The 22,117-nt window shown below is 39.8% G+C and overlaps 1 protein-coding gene across 4 annotated transcripts in view; it reads right to left on the bottom strand.

Annotated features, from left to right (window-relative positions):
- hrg (hiiragi) overlaps positions 1 to 21,626 on the bottom strand; it is a 210,618-nt gene extending 188,992 nt beyond the window's left edge. For 3 of the 4 annotated variants that reach the window (XM_067151793.2, XM_067151794.2, XM_067151796.2), the window contains exon 1: positions 21,500 to 21,626. The gene's annotated coding sequence lies outside the window, so the exon portion shown is untranslated. Of the gene's footprint in view, positions 1 to 21,384 lie in introns of all 4 variants that reach the window. The other variant, XM_067151795.2, reaches the window with a different exon arrangement.
- Positions 21,627 to 22,117: the final 491 nt, after the last annotated feature.

The following is a 22,117-nucleotide window of genomic DNA, read 5'->3' as shown; positions in this document are numbered from 1 at the left end:
TAGTAAGAAAGAAATCGAACGGCTCCTTAGGGCACACCGTCTATCGTAAGCTTACGCACACAAATTGCTATCTCCATGCAGATCCTCACCACCATCCAGTACAAAAACAGGGCATTCACACAATGCTCACTACAACGGCAAAACTAATTTGTGAGCCATCAACTATCCAAGAAGAGAGGGACACACTCAAAGTCACATTCAAGGGTAATGGTTACAACAATGTACAGATTTATAGAGCCCTGCATCCCAGATGGACGACTAAGTAAAGCTCACAGAACGAAGACGTGAAGGGAACTGAATAACCTTCCCATTACCCACAATACCACAGACCATATTGCCAAGGTCCTCCGCAAGTACAATATAAAAACCGTATTTGGCACCATCACAAAACACTGCTCACAGTTTAGGTACAAACAAGGAGAAAGTGTACAAAATTCCCTGTACTTGTGGCCAGGTATACATTGCCCAAACATGCCGGTCCATTGATACTCGTATCAAGGAACAGCAATGAACTATTATCAACCAGTCAGACAAATCAGCAATAGCTGAACATGCCTTACCGCCAAGTCATGATGTCATTTTCCTAAATGTATGGGCTCTTGCCACACTAAACAATAAAGGTCTGGGAAGCTGTGGAAATATGCAAAAATCCTAATAATTTCAACAGGTATACTGGCTATCAATTAAGTAATACATAGTTGCCAGCCATTAAAGATTTATGTAGGTAGTTCTCTTCCCTATCCTTTGACTACTGTTATTTTATTTGGTGTTTTCCAAATTCATATTCTCCCCATCACTAGATTGTTCAGTCTAGGCTGTGTTCTGTGTCATACTTTCATAACTTCTGTACACCTCTTACTGTACTTCTTTTCACTCTCGTGTCTTCAGTGTCATCCTAGTATGTCTTTCTTTCCAACCCCCCTCCCCCACCTGACTGACTCATTTTTTTCTACACACTTTTCTTTAAATCTTCAGCTCTATGCTATTCTTCTTTATCTATCCTTCTTTCATTGCACTTTATTTTATTTATTTCTTCTACCACATTCAGCTTAGATTCATCTGATGACCTTGCTGTTTATTTTGCAACGCACATACCTTTGAACAAGACGCATCTTAACTGGAGCTAAAATGGGGTTCCCACTCAGAAGACGAGCACATACTGAGCTATCTACGGACGAACCAGAGTACAACTTACAATGTACCAAGAGTAAAGTATTCTCAAATTTATAAGAGAAGTCTTCTTCATGAACAGATGACATTTTCTTCTGGAAACGCAGAGCAAAATTCTCTGCAAAAGGTAAAGTAAACTTATTTCACCTTGTTTTCTAGACACGGCAAAAGCCCAATAGCCTATTACCATGTCTATAATACAGAAAAAATTTGTTACTTTCATTTCCCTACATCTCAGTCTCATCCTTGGCTTTGATAATATCAAAATAATGCCATTCCTTGGTATGAACTGTGTGAAAATGTTACTCACAGGCTCAGTTTGTGCATGCTTATTGGTGAGCTTTGCTGACAGATATGCAAGAGCTACTTCAAGCTAGATGAGGAAAGCAACAAGAAACTACTGCACTCCTCATTTCCCTAATACATCTCTTCAGCGGTTCTTACATCACCCATGAGAGCTACAGGCGGAGCTATTGAGGATCCAACCATCCTCTTGAGCTGACTACCCAACATACTTAACATTTCATATTCTGAACAGCTTGCAGTAACTGTCACTTGGCGACTTTGTTTGAGGTATAATATAGAGCAAAACAGTCTACATTTAGTAACACAATGACTGCTGAATCAACAACAGTAATTATACAGTTTTTGCAAATCACAAACACAGCGACTCTTAGAACAGTTCTCTGAGGGACTTCATTTTCTTGGACATATTACAATATGTTCTGCCTGTTCGGGCATGAAATAGGCAGAGAGACAGAAAATTTGTAATAAACACCCAGTTACTTCAAATTCTCGCTGATAAAGGGTTGAGAGGATACCAGGATGTTAACTTCACTGTTTTGTTCAAGTCAACAATTACTGTTTCTTAACATTTATTTCATGTACAAAACTCTGAAGGTTGGATAATTTATCATGTTGCAAATATATTATCTCTCTGTCACATTTTAAGGAGTAAGTGGATTTCACCAGCAGCCAACTCAGAAAATACTTACACCAACAAATAAAACTTCCACTTCTGCTAGCTTGTTTGTACGAGTTGTTGATTCAGAGCCAATGATAAGTCCCATATGTCCTTAGGCATATTCCTTCCTGATAATACACCTAAAAAACTGGGGTACAGACTTTCTCCAGTGGTGCTGCTAGGAACCTACATACTAACTTCTACATTTTTATTAACTACTCCTCTGGACAATTTCTAGGGCTTCCAGGTGATAAATGTTCTTCAGCTCTGAGCATGAGTTTCAACATCTTCCACTTTGATACACAAGGCAATTCCAGTCCATAAGTCACCAAAGAGTTATCTAACCTCCATAAATAATATTATACATGTTATAATAAATAAGTATTGATCAGGTGGAACTTTTCTTTCTTTTATGACATTCGGTGACTATCAATACGGAACAAAATGAAATTTATCAATCAAGAAGTTGCTTTACGTCGCACTGACACAGATAGGTCTTATGGCGACGATGGGACAGGAACGAGCTAGGAGTGGGAATGAAGCGGCCGTGGCCTCAATTAAGGTACAGCCCCAGCATTTGCCTGGTGTGAAAATGAGAAACCATGGAAAACCATCTTCAGGGCAGCAGACCGGCCGTGGCCTCAATTAAGGTACAGCCCCAGCATTTGCCTGGTGTGAAAATGAGAAACCATGGAAAACCATCTTCAGGGCAGCAGACAGTGGGATTCGAACCCACTATCTCCCAAATACCAGACACTGGCCGCACTTAAGCGACTGCAACTATCGAGCTCGGTGAATCGAATTGTGATGGGAGACTGGATTTCAGTTGTAGGCCAAAGAAGAGAAGGTAACACAGTAGGAGAATTCGGATTGGGACAAAGGAACGAAAGAGGAAGTCAGCTGGTTGAATTCTGCATTGATCATAGTCCGTGCCAATACTTGGTTGAAACATAACAAACGACAGCAGTATACGTGGACGAGACCTGGAGACACTGAAAGGTATCAAATAGACTTTATTATTATTATTATTATTATTATTATTATTATTATTATTATTATTATTATTAGGCAGAGATTCAGAAGCCAGGTGTTGAATTGCAAAACTTTCCCAGGAGCAGACATGGACTCTGACCACAACTTGTTGGTCACGAAATGCCAACTGAAGTTGAAGAAATTGAAGAAAGGAAGGAATGCAAGGAGATGAGATCCAGACAAGTTGAAAAAAAAGAGTGTGAGGGATTGTTTCAAGAAATATGTTGCAAAAGCTCTAAATGAAAAGGACGAAGGAAAGACAACAGAAGAAGAGTGAATAGTCATGAAAAATGAAGTCAGTAGGGCTACTGAAGAAATGTTAGGAAGCAAGAAAAGATCAACTAAGAATCAATGGATAACTCAGGAGATAGTGGACCTGACTGATGAACGACAAAAATACAAGAATGCTAGAAATGAAGAGGGCAGAAAAGAATACAGGTGATTAAAGAATGAAGTGGATAGAAAGTGCAAGGTATCTAAGGAAGAATGGCTGAAGAAGTGCAAGGTTGTCAAAAGTTGTATGGTCCTAGGAAAGGTAGATGCTGAATACAGGAAAATCAAGCAAACCTTTGGAGAAAAGAAATCTAGGTGTGTGAATATTAAGAGCTCAGAAGGAAAGCCACTTCTAGGGAAAGAAGACAAAGCAGAAAGATGGCAGGAACATATCCAACATTTGTATCAAGATAATGATATAGATGATTTGGTTCTGAAACAAGAAGAGGCTGTTGATGCTGATGAAATGGGAGACCCAATTTTGAGGTCTGAGTTCGACAGAGCTGTGAGAGACCTAAATAGGAACAAGGCACCTGGAATTGATGACATTCTCTCTGAATTACTGATTGCCTTAGGAGAAACCAGCATGCCAACGTTATTCCATTTAGTATGTAAGATGTATGAGAAATGTCGTTTTACCTATTCCCATTCAGAAGAATGGAAAGACAAGTCGAAGCTGAGTAGGAAGAATATCAATTTGGCTTCAGAAGAAATGTCGGAACACGTGAAGCAATCCTGACTTTACATCTGATCCTAGAGGATTGAATTAAGAAGGACAAGCCCACGTACATGGCATTTGTAGATCTAGAAACGGCATTCGATAATGGTGATTGGATCAAGCTATTTAAGATTCTAAAGGTGATTGGGATCAGATACTGAAAAAAAAATTATCTACAATTTGTATAAAAATCAGTCTGCAGTCATAAGAATCGAGGGCTTTGGACAAAAAAGAAAGCAGCAATCCAGAAAGGAGTGAGGCAAGGCTGCAATTTGCCCCCCCCCCTCCTTTTCAATGTTTATATAGAACAGGCAGTAAAGGAAATCAAAGAGGAATTTGGAAAGGGAATCACAATCCAAGGAGAGGAAATCAAGACCTTGAGATTTGCCAATATTATTTTATCTGAGACTGCAGAAGATCTCGAGAAGTTGCTGAATGGTATGGACAAAGTCTTGGGTAAGGAGTACAAGATGAAAGTAAATAAGTCCAAAACAAAAGTAATGGAGTCCAATCGAACGAAAGCAGCTGATGCAGGAAATATTAGATTAGGAAATGAAGTCTTAAAGGAAGTAGATGAATATTGTTACTTGGGTAGTAAAATAACTAACGATGGCAGAAGTAAGGACATAAAATGCAGACTGGTACAAGCAAGGAAGAGCTTTCTTAAGAAAATAAATTTACTCACTATTAACATTCATATAGGAATTAGAAAGAAGTTTCTAAAAACTTTCATCTAGAGCGTGGCATTGTATGGAAGTGAAATATGGACGATAACTAGCTTGGAGAGAAAGAGAATAGAAGCTTTTGAAATGTGGTGTTACAGAAGAATGCTGAAGGTGAGATGGATAGATCGAATCACGAATAAAGAGATAATGAATCAAATCGTTGAGAGGAGATTGATTTGGCTAAATTTGACGAGAAGAAGAGATAGAATGATAGGACACATCTTAAGACACCCAGGACTTTTTCAGTTGGTTTTTGAAAGAAGTGTAGGCTGTAAGAACGGTAGGGGTAGACCAAGGTATGAATATGACAAGCAGATTAGAATAGATGTAGGATGCAATAGTTATGTCAAAATTATAAGGTTAGCACAGGATAAGGTGGGATGTAGATCTGCATCAAACCAGTCTATGGACTGATGACTCAACAACAACACCCGCAGTCGAGTTTTTACGATGACAACAAACAAGCAATTATGTGAAAGGCAAGAAAAAGTAGAAACAGCAGTCAAATCCACTTCATTTACCATGGATAAGGACCTGAAAAATTAGCATCTATTTGTTTCAAAATTACCATCTATTTTTTCCAAAATTAGCATCTATTTACAAAGTTAAAATAATCGCATGGTATTATTAATTTTAATGATTCCAAGTTTATGAAGTGCAATTATCGTCCTTGGTTCACACACAATACAAATTCATTGTTCAAATGAAAGCACTGTCAGTACTTCGGCATTGCTTTTTCTTTTTTTCAAATTGCACCGTCTGTCTGTAACCACTGGGTTGTGATGAGACAACACGCGTGCTCCCTATCTAGCCTACATTGTTCATTGGGGTCCACAACAACTCAAGACAGTATTTAGCAAACATGCTGAACTTTGTCTGAACTGCAGTTAATGCAAGCATGACATCGCATTTTTCACTTTCTTTCATCTGGGATTGAATTGCATGTTTCAGAGAACAGTAACCAGACCAGATATCGTTTTGTAAGAGATCTGTTACTCCAAACAATTTCTCAAGCTCATCTAATTTATCAGTGTTATTCAAAATTATATTTTTTGAATACAAAGCTTGAGAAATTGACACAAAATGCTTATGGTTGGTGTCTTTAGCTTTCAATGTGGCTAGCTTGCATTGTGAAGAACAAGCAGCTTTGACAAACGTGTCTCTATATGCAGCCTGCTGTAGAGGAGTGAGCTTAATCAAAGCATCATTAGTTGCCACAGAAAAATTCCCTCACAAATGAAGGTAAAACTGGCATCAAGGTTATGCAATTTGGGGTAAAGGAGATGAGAGGTAGGATACAAATACTCTTCAAGTTCAGTATGGAGGTCAAACAATCCAGCTGCATGATCTGTGACAAAACCATGCGGGAGTGAGCCTATTCACTTGTTGGTCTCTCAGATCAGTCAGGTACTTAATATCACAGTTGTTGTCTTTCATGTCAGACATCATGAAAAATGTAACATCAGTCAAGTAAGCACTCAAATAGAAGACAGCCTGAAACCAGCTATTCCATCAGGTTATGACAGGTGCAGGAAAAACTTTGCTTCCTTTGAAGCACCATACTTTGATGTTAGGAATTGTAAATAATTATATTTTTTCTACTTGTGTTCAAAAATGCAGACTTTACCATCGCAACCACATGATTTAAATGTCATCACTGCGACCCAACTATTGCCAATCAAGCTGATCTTATGTGCCCAGCACTGTACATGCATTAAATGATTCCCTTTGACCACACTTAATGTTTCATCACACCGGGTCATGTACGGGGCACTGTCACTAACTGCATCATATGGTACACTATAACTGCGCAGAGCTTCTAAACCAGCACGAGAGCAGTTTGAAGCATTTCCTGCATCAAGATAGTTCACAGAAACAACGTGCAGCTCTCTTTTTGATCCAGCTGGGACTTGGAATATGATAAGAACACAACGGCCCATTTTATCTGTAGTTTCATCACAGAGTATGTTGATGTTCTTCCCCACTAGAGCCTCTGCTGTTCTTTTCTGGTAGTCAGATGCAACTTCTAGAAAGGAAGAAAGACCTCAAATTATAACAAAATAATTTAAAATAACTGGATCAACTGAGTACGAGTAAGATAGTTCCATATGTAAATCGTACTCAAATTCGGTATCCTTCAATTTTGTGCGTGGTTTCGATGTCATAACACCTAAACCAATCAATGAATTTGAAAATTACCCAGTAAATATACTTCACGTAGAGTTCTCACACATGGCAGCTCTTCACTTGTAAACTCAGTAATCCAGGCTCTTAGCTCTTTGCTTTCCAGCTTTTCCAGAGGTATATTTGCTTTGGCAAATACTTCAGCTGTGCATTTCGAGAAGTTATGTGGAAATTTTTCTTCGTTTACAGCTATCTAACTGTGTAAGCAGAGAAGATTGCTTTCTTTGAGACGTACCAGCAGCAGGGGTTGAACTTTCGTTTTCGCATCGCTTACCCACGTGTTTTTCAGATTTAACGTGTTTCACAATGCTATCTTTTTCCCCACCCAACTCGGCAATCACAATACTTGCAAAACACTGTCGCTGAATCTGTGGCATATAAACCACGTTTGCAAATTGCTGAACCCTTTCGTGCGCAGTGTTTGTCGTGCGTCCCACAACCTAAACGATCGCTCGACTTTCTACTCTTCACTAGTTTCAATTTTGAACAACAGGAAAACAACGCTGCATCTATCTCGTTATTTCCGTGACACTCGATTTACATTTTGATAATTGATACAGATCTTATTCCCCTTGCTATTCCTATTGTAAATATCGATTAAAGTCAGCAAGCAGCAATCGATCGCCTACTTTTCTTCATCGATCAGAACGGTCAAAAGATTTATGCATCATATTTTGAGATTTTGCCGAAATATGTTGTTTTCACCAGTAAAGTAGCACATTTTTGCAGAATTCGCACCAAAATCACATATTCATACTAATTTTGCATTTTGGGTCACAATTCGCATTTTGTCGCACTTCTATTTATGCGTAAAAATAATTTTATTCCACATTAGAATTACTGTAGGCTTGGATTCAGTACAAGATTCAAAAATTTGCATTTATCACAAATGCGATTTTTTCAGGTCCCTAACCATGGATAACAACAGTCTATCCCCCAATGGAGATCACCACTGAATAAGGCTCAACACACGAGTATAGTGCTGAGGAGGTAAGGAAGAATACAGAATAAAAATAGTTGTTATATTTTAAAACATTTATGGAACAAAAGAACACTTAAAGCAAAAGATTTAAGAGTTGAAAATTGATTGTAACATCTATAATATTCAGCGAGTAATTTCAATGAACATTTTACCAGACACTAATATGAAATTCACGTAATGGGGACTTATCTGCATTTGTCACTTGTCTTGAAACAGATGTTCCTTCCCACCAAAACTGTAATTAGCAAACTTCAACTCTGTCGTATCCAACAAACAAACCATCAGCAGCAGCAATCTACATTATTATTTGTAAAAACTGGAGGAGAACTAGGCCTATCACATCAATTACTTGGTGGTTGACAACTCTTTGCATTTCTCATCACTCCCATCCAGAAATTAGTCAATAGGTGCATTTCAACTTTATAGTCTTGGCTATAGCAACAATCCACTGCTGTCAAATGGCAGACAAGCACAGACATAACCTAGTAAAATACTTTTGACTTGTGTATCTTCTCAATACAAGAATGCAAACACCTAATTATTTAGATAGCTGTAATTCTCACACACATTATTTGTTTGAGCTATGAATAGAAAAGGCTATATTTTCAGGGGTTATTTTTCATATTCTGCATATCATATAAATCATAATGCACATTTTAGAAATTCCTAGTAGTAACGATAAGGACTTAGGCTGAACACTTTGAGAACTCAGAATTCTTGCAATAATGCACAACTGTTCTGACATTTTATTGTAGTGGCAAGTAAAAACTCACAAATTTAAAGTTTAAAATACCTTCACCGCTTAATAGCAGAGACTGACAGGAGAGCAACACAGAATTCACACCCTGAAAATGGAATTGGAATCCATACATCAAGGTAAGGTCCCGAAGGAATCACGGATAGGAGCTTGAGTGGTAAGTTACTTCTGGAGAGTCTTTGCAGATTAAGCGGATTTAAAAAGCATATAAAAATTATGTGAAAATATACCGGAAGTAGCATAAAGGAGAGACTCTTTCTTTATACTTGCCAGGGACCAAACAACCTGCCCCTAGAAGTATCCTTACTTATATAGAAGATTTAATTAAATCAGAGGCACCGTAAATCACAAACTTGCGACCATTTACTCTGTTGCTTGGGTCAACTGTGAAGACTAATTGTCTACCTCCGATAGAGCTCGCATCAAGTGTGCACATAACATTGCCACCTTTGCTTAAAATAAGAAACCAGCGTAGTTTCAAATTGACATGGCATGCAGCCACAACCTTACTTTTTGCCACTGTCACTTTTTGTCATATTTTAGCAAGACTCTAGGGCAGGGATGGCGAACCTATGCCACGATTTTGGTGGCACGCCACTTGAACAGCGCCTCTGGGAGGCGCTGACTTGAACATATTAAAGTTTTTATAGACGTCTTGTACTACAGACTATACATATCCCGTGGATCGTATAGTCATAGTGTTTGACGTGTAAGAAATAAATATAGAAAACCTGGCCGTCAGTCAGTCAGTGAGTGAATTTTGATTTGTGTGTAGTAGCCAGTAGCGCGTAATTTTTCGTTGTTACTGTTTATTGAATGTCGTTTGTATACAGACCTCACAAACATGTTTTCGGTGCCGAAGAAACAGAAACTTAACAAAGTTAGTGACCGGATTCTTCAAGAACAGCGGACAAGGGAATTCGGAGCTATAGAAAGAAGCAATAAAGCTTTGTGTTGCCTGTCCTTGAAAACCGTCGTGTTCCACACATTTAATGTAAAGAGCCATTTCGAGATGAATCATTTAAATGGTCGTTCCATGCCAATTGAAGAAAGAAGACAATGCACAAAACAAACTAGTTCTTTTGTAACATCTTTCAGGCCAAGGAATAATATCAGTGCGGTTGTTTCCATCTGTCTCAGTGCATATTAGAGCATGGGAAACAGATTTCTGACGGTGAGTTCTTGAAAGAGACTTTCTTATTGACGTCTGATACGTTAATTGAAGACATTCCTAACAAGCAACAAATAATTAACAGAATTAAAGAAATGCCAGCCAGCCATCCGAAATACTGTCAAGGGTAGAACAATAAGAATGAGTGAAGATGTTTCAGAGCAATTGAAAGCTGATTCGGATATCTCCCAGATGTATTCCGTATGTTTTGATGAAAGTACGGACGTGACCTTACAAGAAAGGATTGCTATTTTTGTCTGATTTCCTTGTGTTAATGCGATCAGGGAGGAATTAGTTAAATTGTGAGTTTACGAAATACGACAATAGGTAAAAATATAACGAAGGATGTTGTGTTGTATACAAGGAATCGGTATACAGAAAACACAACATAAATTTATTGATTCAATAGGTTTTTACACAATATGTACATAAATACAACTAAACTTTTCTTGAAGGTGGATGAGCTTGTGCGCAATTAATGATGGTATTACTGTAGACTGGGGGTCTGTGGAAATATACACTTTATATACATGAGAGTCTATATACACACGAATCTATCTTGCGGAGATAGTCTGTCAAGTAATAGAGAGTTCATCTATCTGCCTTGTAAAATTACTAGTGTAACTTGCAATGAAAGTTCGTACTAACAGAATGCTAGTAATTGCCGTAGGCTTGTCAGGAGCTGACATAAATATTCACAATTAGTAGAATACTAATGTTAATGTCGGAGCCTAAGTGAGGACTGTGGGATGAGTAGAATACTGACATCGGGGCTCGACTTGGTTACAGGAAGCGGGAGGTGAGGCAGTGCCTAGAGGTGAGACCTCACAACCAGAATTTCAGTCCACCTGTTCGATACACATGTTTAAGAGGGATAGCCTCCGTGTTCGACTTGCAGTGTAATCTGGCGTTAGACACTGTGGAGTCCTGGGAAGGAGCGGAATGCAGCTTCTTTTATAGCGCTGGCTGACGTCACAAGCAAGCGCACTGCAGTAACCTCGTAGTGTCGAGAAAGATCCGGGCTGCGGCGTGTTGCGGAGCTATCAAGCGCAGAGCTGAGATAGCGAAGGACACACAACAGATGTGAAGCAAGAACTTGTATTAATAATGGGGTTTGACTTACAGAATATTGCCTCAAATATGGTGGGTATTCATAATGGGTTTGTGAACTTTCTCTTTAAAAAATTAAACACCCTATTTTACAGTTCCATTGTATGTTTCAACCAGGAAGCCCTATGTGCAAAGGAAGGTATGCAATCATTTGAAAGAGTACTTTCGGTGGTAACTAAAATTGTGAACTTCATACCTGCACGTGCTCTAAATAATCGCCAGTTCTTGAAAATGTTACACGAAATGGAATCTCATTGTGGCGTAGTTGTATGTACAATAATGTTCGCTGGCTGAGTCGTGGGCAAGTACTCCAGAGGCTTGGCGAATTCTTGGACAAAATTCGCTTCTTCATAATAGAAAAGTACCAAGAATCCCCAGAACTCACAGAACCTATTTGGCTGTGCGAATGAATGTTCCTTCGTGATTTTAAAGCAGTATACAATGAATAAGGAACTACAAGGAAAGGGACATACTGCAGATATATTGTTTGAGGTCATAAAATCATTCCAGAGAGAACGTGTATTCGTCAGGGATGTTGAAACAAGGAATATTGAGTACCTTCCTTCACTTAAAGTACAACTTGAACTGATGTCAAATTTTGCAAATCAATTAACTTTTGAAGGCATAGAAAGTATATGTAAGAAGTATGTGGGCATCTCACAAAATTCAAAGCGAGCAATTTCCAAGAGATTTTCCCAATTTCGAGATTTGGAGAAAACATTGCAGTTTATTACAAACCTCATATTGCACAAATGAGTGAATTAAGGTAACTTTTACTGACCATTTAGAAATGGAGTTGGCTGAACGTGAAACGCTGCGTGAACAAATTCGTACAACTTGGTGAATCACGGGTGAAAATAGACTGTGCTGTTGATGGTGAATACTCTCTCCAGAAGCCAGACAACTAAATACCTGAACAATGGGACAGCATCCCACAAAATTTTCGGTGATGAAGATACTTGCTACAGTATTACTTACTTTGTTTTGGTTATCATATGCCTACGAACAGCTATTTTCTACAATAAACGTTGTGAAGTCAACAGTTAGAAGCCGTCTCGGTTCAGACCTAAGTGCTTCTTGGGTGGTATTGAAGACAAGAAGTTATGAACCTAATATAAATGACATGGGTACTAAATGTGAGAACGACATGTCACTTGAAGTCCATTAGCAATATTAGTATTTTTAATTGTTATATCTAATAACGTGTGATGACTAAATATGTTACAATGGGAACTTATTATATATATTTATACAAGTAATGTTAGGTATTCTCCAAACTTACATACTTTAAAATGTATTTTAATGTATTTGCAAAATACAACCACGAACCACGCAATCAAACGTATTTACAAGATATATATTAAATAAATAAGTAAATAAATAAATGACTAAATGAATAAGTAACATAAAACATAATGGGGAATTCAGAAAGGAAGCCGGTGGGGGGGGGGGGGGTGTTTAGCCATTCCTTAAAAGAAAATAACAAGTGGCACAGCAAGCAGTTGAGAATAATAAACCAGACTTAAATTGGCACACTAGTTGGAAAAGGTTCGCCATCCCTGCTCTAGAGGATGATAAGAGGCCTGTTAACTGTTCCATGGTCCTAACCTGGGGATCACACCTCCATCCAAATAGTCTTGTCACTAACCGGACCAGATTTCCGAAGTTGACGGCCTTATACAGCACACTGTAACACCATCCGAGCTGTGACGTGTTGGATCTGTAAGCTATCTTTCGCAAAGGATCAATGGAAGCTGTACCAGAGCTAGTCTATATGTTCATGATTTGAAGAAGAAAAAGAGAATGGTGGACCTCTCAATTAGTTTGCAAATTACAGCAAAGTCATTCAAGAATACATCTCGTCTTACTAGAGTGTATGGGAAATTTTACTTAAAGCATATCCAGAACAGAAGTGCTCCTCCTTATGGCAAAGAAAGTTCTGAAAAGTGAGTTTACTGCTCTACTTACATTACATATACCGGTACCAAATGAAGCAAGGTATAATGGGTTAGGCATTGTTCGGGTGAATGTATGCAAACACTATTCGTCTGTTTATAATACTACTACTGAGCATAATGAATGGGGTGGGGTACACTTCATTTAATTAAACATATTAATTTAGGTGGTGATTCCGTACCCGGTTTGGGGCTGGAAATAACACAAAAGTTATGTTTCAGAGTACCTGAAGTAGCAGAGAGGAGAGATCCTTCCTCAATGCTTGGTTGTGACCATTCCGCCTATCCTAAACAGTACTTTTACTTAAATAGTAGAATTAAATCTGGAGCAGTCTAAAACTACAGATTACCACCATTTTCTTTCTTTGTCCCTACTGGCTAGCTGGGGTGTAAGGGGTAGGTTCTCCTACTCAAATGTCAACCTCACCTGCATATGGTGCACCCTGCTTCCGATTGAAGAGGCTCTGGCGACCAAGCGACTCCCGGGATAAGGACTCCCCCTCTGCTATGCCAACGGCTCCCTATGAAGGCGGATGAGCTGGCAGGGGCTGGAGCACACTCTTGCCCTTGGGGTGGGAAACCACCTCTAAAGGCGGAAGAACCATATATGGTCAAAGGCATAGAAAGACCTCAACGGTGGACCAGGCGTAGGGACAACTAAAGCTTCCCTGGCTGTTGGGAAGGCGGAGGAAGGCTGCAGCAGTATCAGAGCCTCCAGTCGTCGTAACTCTTATGCCACTGGGGACAGGTTTTGAGCCTGTCAAGAAATGTGCGATTGTTGATATGCAGCAGCATTCTTACACTAAAAGACATCACGCACAGGTGTCTTCTGGAGAACTCAGCGCGCACACACACACTACAAGTCCTGCGGCGATTGGGGAGTTGTGACGAGAGCAGGATTGTGTAGTCTAAGAGCTCCTAGTGACAGGTGGTGGTGGTGGTGATTATTGTTTTAAGAGGAAGTACAACTAGGCAACCATGCTCTATATAACACTAATCTGAGGGAAAAAGCTGAAGGGATCCGACACTTCAAAAAATGAAGGTATTGGCCAAAGAAGACAAGGGCCACGAAGGGCGTGAAAATGAAAGACTCCCTAGGCCTCGCGAACCTAATACCTTCGGGGTTGGAAAAGAACAAGAGTTGACCAAGAGAGGTCAGATAGCATAGATGAAAGTGAGGAGACTGGCACAAGTAAGTGGAAGCAATGCCAGGACTCAGCTGAGGGCCCTGTGGTCGCCAACCCACGCTCCAAAGTTCAGAGCCCCTGAGGCCCCTTTTAGTCGCCTCTCACGACAGGTAGGGGATACCGTGGGTGATATTCTACCCCCCCCACCCACAGGGATACTCCTAGTGACAAACCGGCACGTAGACAATGAACGTGTGATTGCCGTTTTGCTTGAGGAAAGTCTGTAAAGCAACTCGTGTGCTGCATTCGTGACTGAGCAAGCCTATTCAGAAACCACTCTGTTCACCCTGAATGGGGAGGGAGCTATAGAAGGTGCCCTAAACATAGTCAGCCTCAAAACAACCCGACTGGGAAACCATGCTCAGTGGTCAGAAAAAAGAAGATGAATTTTGCAACCTGGAACATCCGTACTCTAATGGACAATGAAACAGCTAATCGGCCAGAAAGGAGAACAGCTATCGTGGCTCGTGAACTAAAAAGATTTAACATCAATATTGCAGCAATGAGTGAAACTAGAAGGCCTGATGGTCAAGTTAAAGAACAAGGAGGCAGATACACTTTCTTTTGGAAGGGTAAAAACATTCTTAAGCCCCACATTCATGGTGTTGGTTTTGCCATTGCAAACAAACTTGTTCCTCACCTTGATGAACTTCCCTCTGGCATAAATGAAAGACTCATGAGCTTAAGCCTCAAGCAATCAACCAGTTACAGTAGGCCTAATTAGTGCATATGCCCCAACCCTCACTTGTGAAAAAGATGAAGCATTTTATTGCCAACTCGACTTACTAACAAGAATACCTGAAACTCAACACTATGGCCCAAAGTAATTAGAAAAGAGGGAGTAGGGCATTGCAAATCTAATGGAACGCTCCTGCTCACAAAATGCTCAGAGCACAATCTAGTTATCACTAATAACCTCTTCAGACAGAAGGATAAATTTAAATCATCAATAATAATAATAATAATAATAATAATAATAATAATGTTATTTGTTTTACGTCCCACTAACAACTTTTACGGTTTTCGGGGACGCCGAGGTGCCGGAATTTTGTCCCGCAAGAGTTCTTTTAAGTGCCAGTAAATCTAGCGACACGAGGCTGTCGTATTTGAGCACCTTCAAATACCACCGGACTGAGCCAGGATCGAACCTGCCAAGTTGGGGTCAGAAGGCCAGCGCCTCAACCGTCTGAGCCACTCAGCCCAGCCTTTAAAACATCATGGCAACATCCATGGTCAAAACACTGGCATCTGATTGATTACATAATTGTACGCGCCCGAGACCAACACGATGTGTTTATTACAAAGGCTCTAACAGGTGCTGACGACTGCTGGATGGATCACCGACTTATAGTGTCTATGGTGATCCTTCACACCCGCGTGAAGCAAAGGAAACAGAGAAAACTTACGAGACCTAAAATGAACACAGACCGTCTCAAGGATTATAGCACTAAAGCAAAATTTAAACAACTCCTAGATGATAAACTGCCGGATGAATACCCTGAAAGCACTGGGTAACACAGAAGACTGCAATACTATCAGCTGATGAAGAATCCATAGGACACCGTAGGATCAAGGATGATCAAGAAATTCAGACTCTAACAGACAAAAAGAGAGCACCACACCAAGCTTGGCAGATCAATCCTAGTTCACTTTCTAAGAAATGAGAATATCAAGAAGCGAAAGCAGACGTTCAAGGGAATACCTGTGTTCTGAAAAACAGTTGGTGGATAATGGTCTCAAGAAATGCAACATCTAGTAGCCCCTAACAAAACTAGAGCTTTCTTCAGCATGATAAAAACCATATATGGCCCAACAGCTCAAGGACTAACCCCTCTTAAATCAAGGGATGTCTCTACTCTTCTAAAAGACAATTTCATTAATGCACGATGGAAAGAACATTTCCATGAAGTAATGAACAAGGAACCAGAGATCAACGAAGTAGAAGTCTTGAGAATTCCACAAAACATACAAAATCTCATCTTGGTCACTTAAGATCTCTCAAAAACTTTTTCAGGAAGACAAACTCATACTCATCAACGAGGGATAGCCCGTCACTGGCTAGCTGCGATGAGCTTTGACAAAGGCAATGTTCATACTCCCCTCAGATTAAGTTGGCATGAATTGTAGCCATAGGGTTACCACATTCTGTGAAAGAATGAAAGAGCAGCATTTTGAAATAGGCATGGCATGTACAGGATGAGGGTATAACTTTACATCCTGCAGCCCAACGCTTATAACTTTATAAGGAAGTGAAAATAATGCAAATCTTACTTGGAATTCCTTTTAGAGGACAGATGTGTTCATTGCGATGTCTAGGAACCCACCATCCCGCCCCCAGAAGTACATTTACTGTTATAACCTAATAAAGAGCAGCAGCCGCCATCGTCCATGGCTAAAGTAGCTTCTGGCATTCTCATTGGTCAACGTGAACGCAATGTGACGTTATTGCCATCAATGATGATAAATACATTGTGTTACCAACCCTGCCTGAATAAAAGCACAAACAAAAAAAACACCATGTAAAATAACAATGCGGCTTGTAACCGCCCAGACCAATGGTCTTGTCCAGATCGTATCCTAACCGTCCGCATGGCAAGAACCAGTCCAGACCAATGGTCTTGTCCATGTCTTATCCTAACCGTCCACGCGGCAAGAGTCAGTCCAGACCAATCGCGTTTCCACACGAAACTAGGGGCCTAGGGCCACTTTGCGGCTTCTAACTGTCCAGACCAATGGTCTTGTCCACGGCAAGAATCCTAACCGTCCAGACCAATCGTTTTGTCCACGGCAAGAATCCTAACCGTCCAGAACAATCGTGTTTCCTCACGAAACTAGGGGCCTAGGGCCGCTTCGCGGCTTCTAACTGTCCAGACAAATTGTCTTGGACAGTTCCTATCCTAACCGTCAGCACGGCAAGAACCAGTCTAGACCAATCGTGGAACAATAATCACCACCAACAACTATCGAAGCATCTCACTCGTCTTGTCCACAGCAAGAATCCTAACCGTCCAGACCAATCGTGTTTCCTCACTAAACTAGGGGCCTAGGGCCGTTTCACAGCTTCTGACCGTCCAGACCAACGGTCTTGTCCAGTTCCTATCCTAACCGTCATCACAGCAAGAACCAGTCTAGACCAATCGTGTAACAATAATCACCACCACCAACTATCGAAACACCTCACTCATTAGTTCCTCAGTATAGAGGTTGGCAGCTCTGACCACAGCTCCACAACATCCTTCCCGAGAAGGCCGCGAGCGTGTAAACAAACAACAGTCGTTCCGCACGCAGCTGAATGTAGCAAGTACTGGGCTGCGAGAAGTAAAGTAATGATCAGGATGCGATTCCACTATTTGACACAAGTGTTTTGTATTTGATCATTAAAAATTGAAGGATTTTTTAATAAGCCACGGCTTAATAAGGGCTTCAATTCCACCAAAACCAATGGTCTTGTAACTAGCCAGACCTAACCTATCCAGACCAATGGTTGCCACTAGCTGGACTTAACCTATCCAAACCAACGGTTTTGTCACGCAGGATACTAGAAGCCTGTGGGCTGCACCACGGCTGCTAGGTTGGCAGCCTTGTGTAGTATGTAGGATGCTAAATGGTTTATTTTGTCACCTATTCAATACATATAAATTTTTACATTTTCAGTATCTTCAATACGGATTAACAATGATTTATATCACTTGCAAAGCCTTGTGTAGCTCGCTGTAACATCATCCAAGCCGCACCATGTTATAAGTGATAGCTGTGACATTGTCGGAACCACCCCATCTCAGATCTGTCCCAAACCGGGTATGGAACATTTACCTTAATTTATCACCATTCATCAGTCACAGTTCAGTTCTAGTTAATTTGTCCTCATTTTCATCTTTGCCAGATAAAATGCTGGCTATTGGATAACCTCTACAGAAATCTCTAAATTGCATGCACACCCCTGTTATCCAAATAAATTAGTCTTTGAACTTATTTTACTTTTTTTTTTTTTTTTTTTTTAATTTAAAGGTTACACATTGCAAATTCAGACTCAAAATAATTCTGAGTAGCAAAATGTGGCAACTGACATATCGAATATTAAAGAGATATGCTCCAAATTGGAAGTGAGCTGTAAGTTATGCATATTAACCAAGTTGTCAATCCAATGCCATTTTTTAACCAATACAACTCCAAGAAAAATGCAGAGAACAGCAGCATCCTCTGTTTTTAGTTTTCTATGATCTGGAAAAAAGCCTTAATTCAGTACCAAGATCTGCTATGTGGAAAGTATTGAGACATTTTGGATGTCCTGAACGTTATGTGCAACTGGTTCAAGCTCTTCATGACGGCATGTCTGGAAGGTTCTTCATGGTAGTTGAGTATCAGATTCGTTCCCAATCACTCATGGATTGAAACAAGGCTGTGTGCTTGCTCCTACACTCTTTGCACTGTACATGGCTGCCATGCTGCATGACTCATCTGCAAACAACTTAGGCATGGAGATTAAATTTCGTTTTGATGGAGGCCTTTTCAATCTGGCAAGACTTCGCTCACAAAGACGTAATCTAGTTACCCGGGTGACAGAACTGCAGTATGCCGATGACACCGCATCTCCTGCTCTAACACCTGCAGAACCACAACAGTCAGTCAACTGCTTTGAAACTGCATATGATTGCTTTGGTCTTGCCATTAATGCGGTAAAAAAAACTAAGGTACTTGCACAACCTGCCCCAGGATTAACACTTCCCGAGTACAGTATTTCCATCTTAGACACAACACTGGAAGTTGATCACTTTTCATATCTTGGAAGCATCTTGTCTAAACGGTGTACATGTGAACAAGACGTTGATAAAAGAATTGGGGCTGCTCATGCAGCATTCGGACGGTCAATGCACAGAGTCTTCATGAATAACTACCTAAAACTGCATACCAAACTCATGGTGTACAAAGCTGTTGTCATTTCCACGCTGCTGTATGGCTATGAAACTTGGACACACTATCGCTGTGATAACAAAAAACTTGAGCGCTTTCGACAGAAAATGAGATTCATCTTGAATATTAAGTGGGAGGACTATGTGACCAACACGGCATTTCTCGACAAAGCACAGCTAAATAGCATTGAGGCAATAATCATCGCTCATCAACTGAGATGGTTAGGCCACGTTCACCACATGGGTGATACTAGGCTTCCCCGCCAAATTCTTTATGGTGAACTTTGCTCCAGCAGTAGACCTCGTAGAGCCCCTCTTGAGCGTTTTAAGGACCAGCTGAAACACATCATGAAGGCAACTGGTATAAATATCAGACATGGGAAGAATGTGCTGTGGACCGCTTTGTGTGGCAGAACACTACATGCATCGCTGTCAACTTGTTTGAAAGAGAATGCCGCAGACATCAAGAGGCAAAGCGATAAGCAAGAGAACTCCGTCAATTACATCGCCCTCTTCCATCCATTCAATGTGATTTGTGTGGGCGTATGTTTTATTACATGTGTTTTATGCCAGGATTGGTCTGTTTAGTCATTGTAAACACATCCATAAACTGAGCTGAACTGGCCAGTGTATGCAGGAAGAGGTTATATAAACTTGGATCGAATTACAGCCAACGACACACATCAACTCCAATCACTAACTATGAATACTACCCCATGTGACTACAGCATATCCATAACACACATGTGTAATATTTATTATAATAGATTTATTGCAGCCAATGGCCAATAAATACATATACAGATTAATTTTCTTCACTATATCTCACTATAGATTTTCTTCTTTTCAAACAGTCCAGTAGGTGATATCTCCCACATTGTTTACCACAAAGATCACAAAAACAGTGTTCATCCGGTGAATGAAAAGACATACATATCCGATGATGAAATCCATGCACAGCAAACAGAGTCATTATGTATCTAAGAGCGTAGTTGGTTTGAGTCCATTCCTTATTTACCAGAGCGTCAGTGCAGTAAAATTCCTCCCAGATATTTGCCCCTTTCTCCTTCTTATCATTTAGGCCTAGGCGTTTTTCTGAAGCTTTGGTTATTGGTAGATGGAATCTTCATTTAAGATCCTCGATGAAGAAAGTTTCCTTTGTAAGTTCGTAAACTAATCTTGTAGGAGTACGTTTTGAAAAGGCTAGTGTCCTTTTCAGAAAACTTGCTTTTACACGATCTAATGTTTCGAAGTCTCTGGATGTAAGGTGCGTCCATATTAAATGTATGCCATATGTTACGATCGGTGCTATTTTGGCATGACATAAGAATAACGCTGTTTTAAGATCCAGTAGCTCTGGTTTGGTGACATCTTGAATACTACGAAAAGCTGCTATTGCTCTTTCCTTTATATGTATTCTTAATGACGTTCTAGTTGTTCGTAGATGTATTCCTAAATATTTGAAATGACTTACAATTTACAATTTCTCATTTCTGAAAAGTATGTTATCTGATTTGGGTAATCTTCAACCCTTTCTAAAGACCATCTGTACAGTCTTGTTAATGTTAATAGTAAATTCATTTTCCTTTGCCCATTCCTCCAGGTTGTCTATTACTATCTGTAATTCTTCTTTATTGGATCCTGAGACCATTTTTGACAATATTTATGACAAATATTAAAAATAATACCACTGTCGCCAGGTAAAGTCCACTTTTAGTGTTACAAGGTACGGTACATGAATGATAAAACTGTAATATGTTTACAAAACAAAAACAGTAAGGTCATCTACAACTACTATAATAGCTCTAATTGCACATAGGCCTACTTATATAACACAACGGATTTTTAACCAACACCAAATGTATGCATTTGGTCCAAGGAACATTTCGAAAGACATGGCAAAATAAGCCTATAAGGCAAGAGAAAAAAATAAACATTGCAATAGTCACTTCAAACAACATTTGACATAGTAGTCCACTGAAACATTTTCGCAGCTTCGGAATCTTATCGTACCGAATTAATATTCACTGTAAGAATTGTGAAACGGAAGAGTTGTCATTAAAAACATATAACTTTCAATACTGACACCTTACGATGCATTCCTCATAGTTAGTTTCACGTAATCATACAAACGTTTTTCCGCCTACTGAAAGCAAGGAATAATAATTTAATTCAGAATTTACAGGAGCAGAATACAACTTAGTCACCAGCTATAAGTGCACCTACGACAAATCAGGTCTACTCACCAAACAGCAATGAAAACTACTTCATTCTGCATTAATCCCGTTATACACACAATACTCACACTGATCAAGAGGGAATTTTCACAAACTACAATTATAAAATAAATGATATACCAACCATAAAATGGTAAATTTCACACGAACATCCTACTGTTAAGTTAGTAATTAACTTATACCTAAATAAATAACATCCATCACCCTAAACACAAAGCGAAAACATGGCGTCAACTATCCATCCCAGAAACCTATCGATACAATACAAGGCAATCTCGACATAAGTCACATCGAGACATAACAAAATGCCAACAATCTCTATGGTCGCCAGAGTAAATGGTAGTAATACCGGGTTTACACAAACAAATATTGACTAGCGCCAGTACCTTTCGGTGAGCAAGGAAAATATGCTTGCACATATAAGACCGTATAGGACCAACGCGATGACTTAGGAGAAGAGGCAAGTAGGGAACATTCTAGCAGTTAAAATCAGTATCAAGTTTCCGGTACTTGGGAATAACATTTCGGTCAGCTGGAATTAAAGATCTGCTCACCAGAAAATTGGATAGAAATCAGTGACGGCATTACCAGATCAGGTCCTATTCTACAAACTACTAGGGTACTCCAAGATGACCCGTTGAGTCCTCTGCTCTTCACTATTGCAACGGCAGATATTACAAAATCGATAACGTATAATAATGTCAAATTACTCGTGTATACAGATGACATGGTATTAACGTCC

Source organism: Anabrus simplex, chromosome 7 (assembly GCF_040414725.1).
Source record: "Anabrus simplex isolate iqAnaSimp1 chromosome 7, ASM4041472v1, whole genome shotgun sequence".
NCBI classification, from domain to species: domain Eukaryota; kingdom Metazoa; phylum Arthropoda; class Insecta; order Orthoptera; family Tettigoniidae; genus Anabrus; species Anabrus simplex.
The sequence above is the reverse complement of the archived record's forward strand: the minus strand, read 5'-3'. Positions and strand labels throughout refer to the sequence as shown.